General features: G+C 42.8%; 1 long non-coding RNA gene across 1 annotated transcript; it reads left to right on the forward strand.

Moving 5' to 3' along the window:
- Positions 1–4,539, forward strand: LOC130141664 (uncharacterized). Its single transcript, XR_008819133.1, has 3 exons — positions 1–240; positions 2,866–3,092; positions 4,383–4,539. It is a non-coding gene; the product is annotated as an uncharacterized LOC130141664 (long non-coding RNA).
- The last annotated feature ends 5,890 nt before the right edge of the window (positions 4,540–10,429 follow it).

The raw sequence follows: 10,429 nt of genomic DNA on the forward strand, positions 1-10,429 counted from the left end.
CAAGCTTCATGCTCTCTCTATTATCAAGCAATTCAAATGTTGATTTTTTTTTTCTGTCATAATTTATCATTTTGACTTATTTGTTCTTTTTACGTCTTCTAAAGGCAAGAAAAAAACCCCAACACCCAAACCCTGCAGAAGCCTGGAAATGTTTTTGTATCAGTCCCAGTGGCCTGACATGAAAGATATATAGCCACTTCTAAGAACTTGACAACACTTCAGTAACAATTATCCAGACAGGTACAATAACAACTCCCTTTTCTTTTGCTGTTGAGAGGGATGATAAGGCTTTAATGAGTTGTCAATAAAGATTAAAAAAAAATAAAATAAACAAAGAGTAGAGAAAACAGGTGCAACCAAAATGCCATTAAAATGCAACTCAGGTTTCCCACTCTACCCTAAATTTTATTTTCTTGGCATCAAGGACTATTGTGACAGTTCTTTGCACACTTGATTGAACTGGGAAAACACATGGGACTGTATCTTAGTCACAGAATGCAGAACGTGTAGCTCTCAGCTCACACAGCAATCTCGCGGAGGGATGAATAATCCTTTCAGCAGTTCATTTTGTCAGAATTTGCAACCCGTTGTTTACTGTGTGGGGACTAATAACAAAATGCCAACGAGGAATTAAAAAAGCGAGAGAAGGAGCGATACAGAGAGACAGAACAGCGACAGCTTGAGGGTCCTGCTCCTTCTCGCCCCTGTAGCGTGTGGTTGTCACTTGCTGACTGGAAGGTTTTTGTTTTTTTTGGTTGAGTTTTACTTTCTGTGGTTTCGGGAGTAGATTAACATTTCTCTCTGCACATGCCCTGTGTTTTGCTGTTTAAAGGAAACCAGAGCAACCCTCGGCACAAGTGTTTTTAGCGTTTCCTTCTCTTCATGGGAGATAAAGGGAAGCAAAGCCATGGGCAATTATTGTGTAGAAGTTAAAGGGAAAAGTTTCTTTGATAAGAGATGATTGTGTAATTATTCAGTCGCCAAAGGAGAAGAACATGTAGGTGGATGCACTCTCTGATGTGTGATTACTAATGAATTCTCTGTATTCCTTGTGGAAAAGAGCCACAACTGTAAAATTAAATAGTCAATGCCTCTTTGATGAAAGGGTTTGCAGCCACTGATGTCCTTTATGAAAATACAGCGAGCTTTGAAGAAACAGCAAGAATAGCAAACCTCAGCTTCAACTAAAGATATCGGAGTGGAGAAACTCCACAGAAGTCTTTTCTCTAGGAAATTTGTTTACAGCATTTTCTAGTAACAGAATCCTTTTTTCCTGGGGAAATGGCAGGTAGGCTGGTACCAGGGAGCACGCAGCTGCTGGAGGTATGGCCAGCACCATGCAGCAGATGAGCAGAAGATGCTAGATTCAGTGTCACGTTTGGGTGTGTGAGTTAGCAAGGACTGACAGATAGAGAGGCTTTAAAAGCATCCTTGCTTAGAAAGGTGAAAAGTGCCATATGACTACTTAGTGAAGCATGCATCCTACTTGACAGTCCAGGGAGCGCTTGCATGCATCTGTCTCCCCTTCCCCTTCTTTCCTCCCCTTCTTTCCTCCCTCCACGTAAACTCATGCATTTATCTTTTGAAAGAAAGCTTCATGAAGCTTCCTTTTTTTTTGGTCTTGCAATTCATGCTGTATTCCTAGGATAAGAATGTGCTTGTTAAAGCATAGCACCCACCAGGAAAAGAAACATTTGTCTTTGGGATAAAATGTAACAAAATCAACTTTGACCTGGGATTTTGGATGTGGAGCCAGGCGGGATGATGACACGTGACAACTAGATGCTGGCTGCTGCAGCTAAGGGGAAGGAATACTGTAAACACCGAGTTATTCCTTGGAAAACAGAAAGAGGAAGACAGCATTAGGGCAGCGGGTACCAATCCCCGGACTGCCCAGTGGCAGAGGATGTTTCGAGCCATAGCCAGAATGAGGGTGGACAGGAATCTGTGCGTGTCCTCCCGCGCTGGTGTGGTCAGGTGGACTTTCTCAGCCAGCGTCACTGATGATATTAGCGCTGGCAGTTATGTAAATGGTTGTTTGTAACATCCCTCGCACGTTCCTCAGCTGGAACCAGTGCGGAGGACTCTGAGATTCCCTGGAGGAGGAAAGTGGTGAGTAGCTCAATATTTTTATTTGCTAAAAAATAGCTGAGAAGACCTCTTAATACAGCACTCCAGCCATAAAATCAGAAATTATTCTCCCTGCTCTTATCTTCTTAGGAAACAAATTTCGCTGCAAAGTGTTTCCTAGGCCATTTTAAAGCAGTATTGTTAAATACATTAAAGACCACTTATTTTGAATTCAGATACAGCCGAGAGACATGCTATGACTCTGTAACTAAATGGAAGACCTAGTGAAAAAAACCAAACACATTTTTTGCTCAGACTGAATACAGCTATTGCTGCCTAGGTAGATTATTCTGAAGAAAGGATCCATGAACTGAAAATACTCCATTGCTGTCCACTGGGACATTGTGAAGAAGATTTAAAAGGATCTAGATGATCCCAGCATCCCTGGAAAAATAATGACAGCAAGGTTATCTGGCTCAAGGCTATCTATAGCAATCTCCTCAAACATTAAAAAAAGTGCAAAAGACTATACAACAACCTTTGTAGCTGATATTGTGAAATGAGAGGGAAAGAAATCTTGAAATAATACTTGAATAAACAAATGGAATAGATATATGACTAAGTGGATGTATTTCCCTGTAGAGACAATATAGGGAGTACGCAGAGCTGAAGGAAAATATTATACTGCAGACTTTGAAGAGGAGAGAGCACAGGCTGGAGCCTGAGATTAGCTACGGCAAGAACTGGGATCAGGAATCTTAAACTTTTCCTCTTTCTCTGCCTTTTGTCTTTCAGACTGGAAATGCTTTTTCATGGCGACTTGTACTAGAGAGGCTCAGCAATGCTTCTGCCATTACAGCACATTTGTCTTGGATCACTCAGGATATATTCGTGTGTAGCTCAAATTCCTGCTAGGTACCGAAAATGCAGAGAGATTATTTTATTATCCCTTTACTGCATGGTATATTAAAGGTTTCAAGAAAATCCAGCCAATTGATCACAGAGCATGCTGTCCTTGAAAGGTATGCTAGTATTTCCAGTACATCTATCAACGAGGCAACTCAAGGCAATTCCACATTGCATCAGTTTTCACATCTGCAGGTTCATAACCAATGTTTGTACCCATGCTTATTTATGTTCATCTTGGCTCCTGTGCTGAGAATTTAGGATATGTGTGTGTGCATGCATGCGTGGTTGTGTATATGTGTTTACATTCAGAAATGACTGAATCATTATAGGTAGCTGAAGTAACACACTCTGTGTTTGTTGTGCTGACCTGGTCCCTCCAAAAAATAGGGCAACTCTTTCTTGAAAACTGAGAAAGTAGTATCAGCGTTAACAATGTGGTTCAGTTTATAGAGTATGTGGCGGTATCATAAAGGTTCCATATTCTTCCTCATCCTAAGCCTTTATTTTTGTTTCCTTGCTTTGATTTTGTTTCTTTGAAGAGGACGTAATATATTTTTCCTATAGCTGCCTATGGCTATCAGTAAGGGAGGCACCCAGAAGAACCTGGGCAAACGTGTGAGTAAGTTTGAAATTTAAACAAATTAACTTTTATTTGTGCAGCTTAACTGCAGGCTTCCTTTTCTAATAATTAGGCTTGAAAAATATGGGTATTTGGGGCTTTATTGGTAGTTATCTCTATAATACTACAAGATACCCTAACAAGAGCTGCTGCACCTTTTGTCTGATAGGCCTTAAGGATTCATCTGGTTATTGAACACAAATTGCCCTGGAAGTATTTTAATTGGGAGACAAAACATATTCCAGTGATAAACACAAAGTTAAATTTCCATGAAAATTTGTTCAAACACAACTTGTCTTGCAGAACTCTTTGTGAGGGCTGAGTTGTCAGAGAGGTGTAAATACGTAAAAAAGAGATTCTCTTAATTCACCAGCACAAGCAGTGGTAATATAGGTCACCGATAACTTCTGGACTGAGAAAACGACCATAAAAAGTTGTAATGCAAATGGAAATGTGGGTTCTTTGCTGTGATATGTCAAGGTGCCTGCTGTCCAAGAGTAACAGAAGGTCTTAAAAATGCTTTGAGATGCTTAGGAGATGCCATGGATGTGCACCTTACAGAAACATCTTAATTACATGCTAATGAACACCACAGTAGCAGACAGACAAGGGAAGGACAAAGTATTGTACTCATATCTGTCTTAGAAACAGATACAAGCTCTGGGAGCTGATGTTCACATACCTTCCTTCCAATAATGATCTTTGTTTTCAGAGCGAAATAGTTTAAAGTTATCTGTTTCTTTCTTGTTGATGTTAATGTATTTATGTGCTTATACCATTCTAGGCTACGTCCTTTTCTTCCTTGTATCTATGAATCTCCAAATGGATGGGATTTTATCTGAGAAAATAATTCAATGCTACCTGGACATTTCAAGATGATACCAATGAAGCAGCGATGGTGGGTTCCCTCCTGGGTTTGGTTAGGTCATTCATTTCAAATCTTGAAAATGGAAAGAAAACAGTTGTAAGTGCAACATAATTTCATGTTCTGTACACCTTCTTCTTCTTTTTTTGAGCATTTGCTTGCTCATTCAGGGCCCTTAGGTTCAGCTGTGCTCCCCATCATCTTGCCGGCATCGCAGATCTTTCCTAGCTAATTTAAGCTAGCTAAATTAAATTTAAGTAGCTAAAATAAGTTTTCAGTAAGCACTCTACAGCTGTTTGCATTTTGAGCTTTTATGCAGCTTACTGGAGAAACTTCTTGTTACCAATTTTTTTTTTTCTTGGAAACATGTATTTAGAATACAGGTACTTCAATACTTCCTGCTATACCATTTTTTTCAGTATAGCTATCCTGAAATTACACTTAGTGCAGCTGAGGTTAAATAAAGGATGGAGAAGAGTGATTATCCAGAAAAATAGAAAACAGGAGGCTGTTGCAGAGTTGTGGGGACAGCCAAGCAAGAATGAAGGGGATGTAGTTGCCTAGAGCTGGGTTTAGTGCAGAGGCCTTCCTTCCCTGGGCAGGGATGAGCCATCAAGCTAGCACAGGCTGAGCAGCATCCCTTGGTGCAGCCTGCTTCTCACCCCACCCTGCCTTTGGGCAGCACTCCTGGGACACGGTCCTGATCTGTGTTCCTTCATAGCTCAGTCCATCTTCACAGCCACTTTTTTTCTGCATCATTTGCTAGATGCTTAACCAGAGCTGGTCCCTTGCTTCTTGGCACTACAGGGGTGGGTGCCCCATCCCGCTTAGGAGGTGCTGCTCCGTGCCAGCGTGGCCCAGCACTGCTGGGTGCTCAGGTGGGCAGCCAGTGAGTTTAGCAAGAGGCATAGCTCTCTGCTGCTCATGGGGGTTTGTTCTCAGGACAAAGCACTTTCAGGTATAAATCTATGGTTTCTGCTTTTTTTGAACCGTTGCAAAGCCGGGATTAATGCACAGAGTGTATTAAGGAGCAAGTATGAAGGTAGTTAATCACCTTGCAGCAGCTGTGGTTGGAGTGTGTCCCCGGCTCTGCTTCTGAAGGACACTGGGGCAGTGTGTTAGAAAGGTGCTGTGAATGCCTGATGAGGCTGTGGCACTTCCCAAACCTTGCTCAAAACCAGAGCTGTGCTGGCTCTCTCGAAACGTGCCATTAGATGGCACTAAAGGCTTTTGCAAAGGGCATTGCCAGAGGATTTCTTTCACACAAATTGTTTGTCGCTTAGGGATCCTTGCGAGAGACCTTGATCATAAATCCCGCATGCAGTAAGGGGTTCATAATACATCCTGCAGAGTACATGTTGTATTGTTCCCCGAGATACAAAGTTTCATTTTCAATAGAGAAGGCCCTTTTCTTTCCCCCTTTCTATTTCTTTTTCTTTTCACATCTAGCATATTCCCACTGTTTAATTTTCTTTGAAAGAAAGGGGCAGGCTAAGCCTTTAATGTGCACTGACCAAGACATCTATGTAATGGTTGCAGGGAAATGCAGGGATGGTAGTACAAGAGAGTGAAAATAGATAAGCCACCGCTTTAGCAAACTAGATATCATAAAATCATAGGATGATTTGGGTTGGAAGAGACCCTAAGGACCACCCAGTTGCAGCCCCCTGCCACGGGCAGGGACACCTCCCATCAGCCCAGGCTGCTCCCAGCCCCGTCCAGCCTGGCCGTGAGCACTGCCAGGGATGGGGCACCCACAGCTGCTCTGGGCAACCTGGGACAGTGCCTCACCACCCTCACCGTAAAGAATTTCTTCCTAATATCTAATCTAGATCTACCCTCTTTCAGTTTAAAGCCATTCCCCCTTGTCCCATCCCTACATGCCTTTGTAAAAAGCCCCTCTCCAGCTTTCTCGTAGGCCCCTTTAGGTACTGGAAGGCTGTTATGAGGTCTCCATGAAGCCATCTCTTCTCCAGGCTGAACAACCCCAACTCTCCCAGCCTGTCTTCATGGGAGAGCTGCTCCAGCCCTCTGATCATCTTTGTGGGCCTCCTCTGGACTCGCTCCCCCAGGTCCATGTCCTTATGTTGGAGGCTGCAAAGCAGAACACAGGACTGCAGGTCTCGTGAGATTGGAGTAGAGGGGGAGAATCACCTCCCTTGACGTGCTGGCCATGCTTCTTTTGATGCAGCCCAGGATTTGGTTGGCTTTCTTGGTTATAAACCCAAATTGCTGGGTCGTGCCGAGCTTTTCATCCACCAACACCCACATGTCCTTGTCCTCAAGGCTGCTCTCAATCCATTCTCCGCTCAGCCTGTATTTATGCTTGGGATTTCCCTGACCCACATGCAGGACCTTGCACTTGGCCTTGGTGAATTTCATGAGGCTTGCAGGGGCTCACCTCTGAATCCTGCAAGGTCCCTCTGGACGGCAGCCCTTCCCTCCAGTGTGTCAACTGCGCCACTCAGCTCAGTGTCGGCAGCAAACCCGCTGTGGGTGCCCTCAATCCAAATGTCCGTGTCACTGACAAAGATGGTAAATAGTGCCGGTATAGAGTGTCATTCCTTGCCTAAAAATGAGCATTACCCTTGTCAAAAATGTATTCATGCTGATCCAGTGGCCAGATGCAGAAAAGCATTTGGCAGAGATCTACTTTGTTATGGGAAAATTGTTAAGAAGGAAACTGAAACTTGATTTTGCCTTGTTTTGTCATCATCAGTAGCTATCGGGTAGGAATTCAGATGTGAAAAACAGGTGGGAAGAGAAACAGAAATTCTTTTCTGCCACATGGTGACATTGTATGTTCCCTTGATAATAATGTGATATGGAGAGAATTACTGATGTTCATGCAGGTGAAGAAAAGCAGACTTATACCTGCCACACACCCACACTTCAACCTGTTCTTATCACTGGTATTACTTTTAGCACATTCTTCTCAGCAACAGTAATGAAAAGTAGGTGAAAAGCCATTAGCGAGATTTCCTCCTTTCATCTTACAGGGGAATGGTGCTAAAGAGAATGTTCTACCTGATTTGCTTGAAAACAGCCTTTCTAAAAGCATCGGTTATAATTTGAAATTTGGGAGCTGCAGTGCAGGAGGCAATTTTGGATTCTTTAAGCTGGTTCTGTGAGATGCTGTTGATGAAGTTTGTAAGGGCATATATGCAAAAGCAGTCACTGTTTGAATCATATTAATGGACAACCAGGATGACAGAAAGCTGAAAAAGCCTTGGCTTGCACAGCCAGCCAGGAGCATTCCTTGTTATCAGCGTGTGCTGCCATAGATCTGAAATGCAAAGATGAGGATCTCATCAGAACAGGCTGTTTCATGGTGTTCCTCGGCACCTTCTGCTTTTAATCGTCCCAGAAATGTCAGGTGGCTGGCATCGTAGGGTCTGTTGGTGGCTATGCTGTCCTCCCATGCAAGCCAGCAATGCTTTTCTTGTAGAATTTGGGTAAGAAGATGGGGGTTATTGGAGAAAATGGATTTGTGATGTGAGAGTATTCTTCTTCCCGACACCGGGAGCTTGGGAGATGCTGTGGGGCTTACTGGTCTGCTGTCTTTTAGAACTGCGTGAAAGCTGAGTGCCTGCAGAAGGCTCCAGGAGTGACTGGTCCTCCTCTAACATGTCATTCTTGTGACTCTTCAGGTTCTGCCTGAGATGAGGTTCTGAAAAGCTTTGGCTGTGGTTGGTTGGTTGCTGGGTTTTTTTCAGTTATAAACCAACTGTATTCAAAACCTCACTACCTAGAGGTGTTCGGTGTTTTTTTTTCCTATGAAGGGGTCTAATTGTCTCCTCATTTGGGCTGCTCTGAATTAATGTAAATCTCTTGATTTCAGCTAGGTTGAAAGTATAATGGATTTTGGAGTGTTTTGAAGGCTGGAGTTTATAAGTAGGAATATTGAGACTGGGATGATTTTAATTTTATTTCCTTTTCTCCGTTTTGTGTGAGTACTTGATTTTCCCTACCTTACAGTTGTATATGTATTCTGAGTTTCTGCAGTTTTCTGTAACCCTTGGTGGTTTCTTTTCTGTGAAAGAGTCACGTGGTTAAGAGATGTATGGAGCGAGACCCCTTCATCTTCATTTATACCAAGAATTTACCAGGGCTTGCTTAAAATGCAGATGTTTTAGGATTAAGTATTGCTAGGAAAAGGTTCAAGGGAGGTTTATGTGTGAGCAATTCTTATTTTATTGATGTACCTTTCCTGAATGTCTTCTCAAGATCCGATGCCAGTTTTTAAGATGCCTTTGGCTAATGATAAGTTCTGGGGTAGAAGCTCTTTTATGGCCCAGAGAGGTTTTAGTTACCTGGTTTTGAAATTCTGTGTCTATCTTATTAGGGTTTCTGTACTGTAACAGCTACATGTGCAGAATCTAGGGCAGAGTCCTACCCCTGGTTGCTTCCAAACAATGCTGTATCTTGAAGATACGGATATAACTTAATTTGCCTTTAGAATGGTAATCTTGGAAGTCTTAGCCTTGACTTTGTACTGACATATTGACAGATAGAAAGGGAGAGAAATTAAACTTCATATCCTCTTTTCTTTTTTCTTCTCCCATCCTGCCCCTCTTTAGCCTTTCTGTGATGCTAATGCAGGGCCAAGTTGGTCTCTCAAGGCCATCCTTTTTTTATACATTGACCCAACAGCAGATTCCCCTTGAAGACTTCTCCACAGGAAATTTTGTAGGTTTCTTTTGTCATCCTGGCTCAGTCCCTGGCCTGGGCTGAAGCAGCACCTCCCTCCTGAGGGCCAGCAAAAGCCACGTGTTTGGGTGGAGGGGTAGGACCAGGGCTGGCAGCCGGGGTGCATGGGGGTGGTGGTGCTGCTGGAGGTGGTCTCACACAGTAGCCTGGGCATTGGGCTCCCAGCTCCCCGGGAGCCTGGAGCTGGCTCAGCCTTTCCTGTAGCTTCACGTAAGTACCTAAGCCTGAAGTAATGTGTCAACCTCAAGGAGTCCTTCAGATTTCACCTTCCTTTCCCTCTTCCTAGCATGTCTTTTACCCCTTCCTGTAATTGGAGATACTGTACTCTGCAGATAACGCCTACCCACTCTGCTTGGAGGCCAATAGGTATTGTATAACGTTACTTTCCCACTACCTCACTTTATGATTGACAGAAGCTTTCATGATTTCTTTTTTGTTGAGCTTGACATGCAGTTTGTCCCCAAACCATTTTTGATGTTGTGGAAAATAATTTCCCTTCTCTTTAGACACTTTCAAAATCCTTCAATGTGCTGGAATTGCGAGGGAAGCAAGGACTGTGGGAATGCTCTTTTTCAGAAGCCTGCGGTCAGGTCTTTGACCTTGTAGCAGAAGGTGGTTGGGAAGGGATATGTTATGAAAAATTCATTCGGTAATATTTCAGGGTGCTCTTCAGACGAGTGCAAGTGAGATGGGCACAGCTTCTATGAATAGCTAGTGCTCCCCAAGGTATATGCCATAAAGCATTATTGGTTGCCCAAGATTTGCATCATTCTTGCATGTTGGCGTCTTTGTCAATCCCTGTTTCACTGATTTCATACTTAGGTATGCAATTCCAGTACTGTTATTCAGTAAACTGTACAGAGAACACAAAGCACTTCACAGCCTTCTGACTGCCAAAGAAAAAACCTTCACGGTTCCATTTGACTCAGATACGTTTTAGTTTTCACAATACTTTATACTGTTGGAGGGGTTTTTTTGTATCCAGGTAGGCTGAAGTACTTAGAAAATACGGGTTTCATGGGATGGCAGGTTTCACCACAAACTTACAGGTGGCCCAAATGTATGTTCGAAGTCAAATATCTGAGATAGATTAGAAATGTATTTTGTAATTTGAAATTTAATTGGATTTGTGCTCAGAAGAGGAATCCAAGTGAATGAAAGGGATCTCAGGATGTTCTTTTTCTAGCTCAAAAAATAATTGTTTTGATGAAATGCAAACCCTTGAATATTAGCATTTTTTTCTTGGTGAATATTTG

The sequence above is a fragment of the Falco biarmicus genome, chromosome 1 (assembly GCF_023638135.1).
Source record: "Falco biarmicus isolate bFalBia1 chromosome 1, bFalBia1.pri, whole genome shotgun sequence".
Taxonomy (NCBI): Eukaryota; Metazoa; Chordata; class Aves; order Falconiformes; family Falconidae; genus Falco; species Falco biarmicus.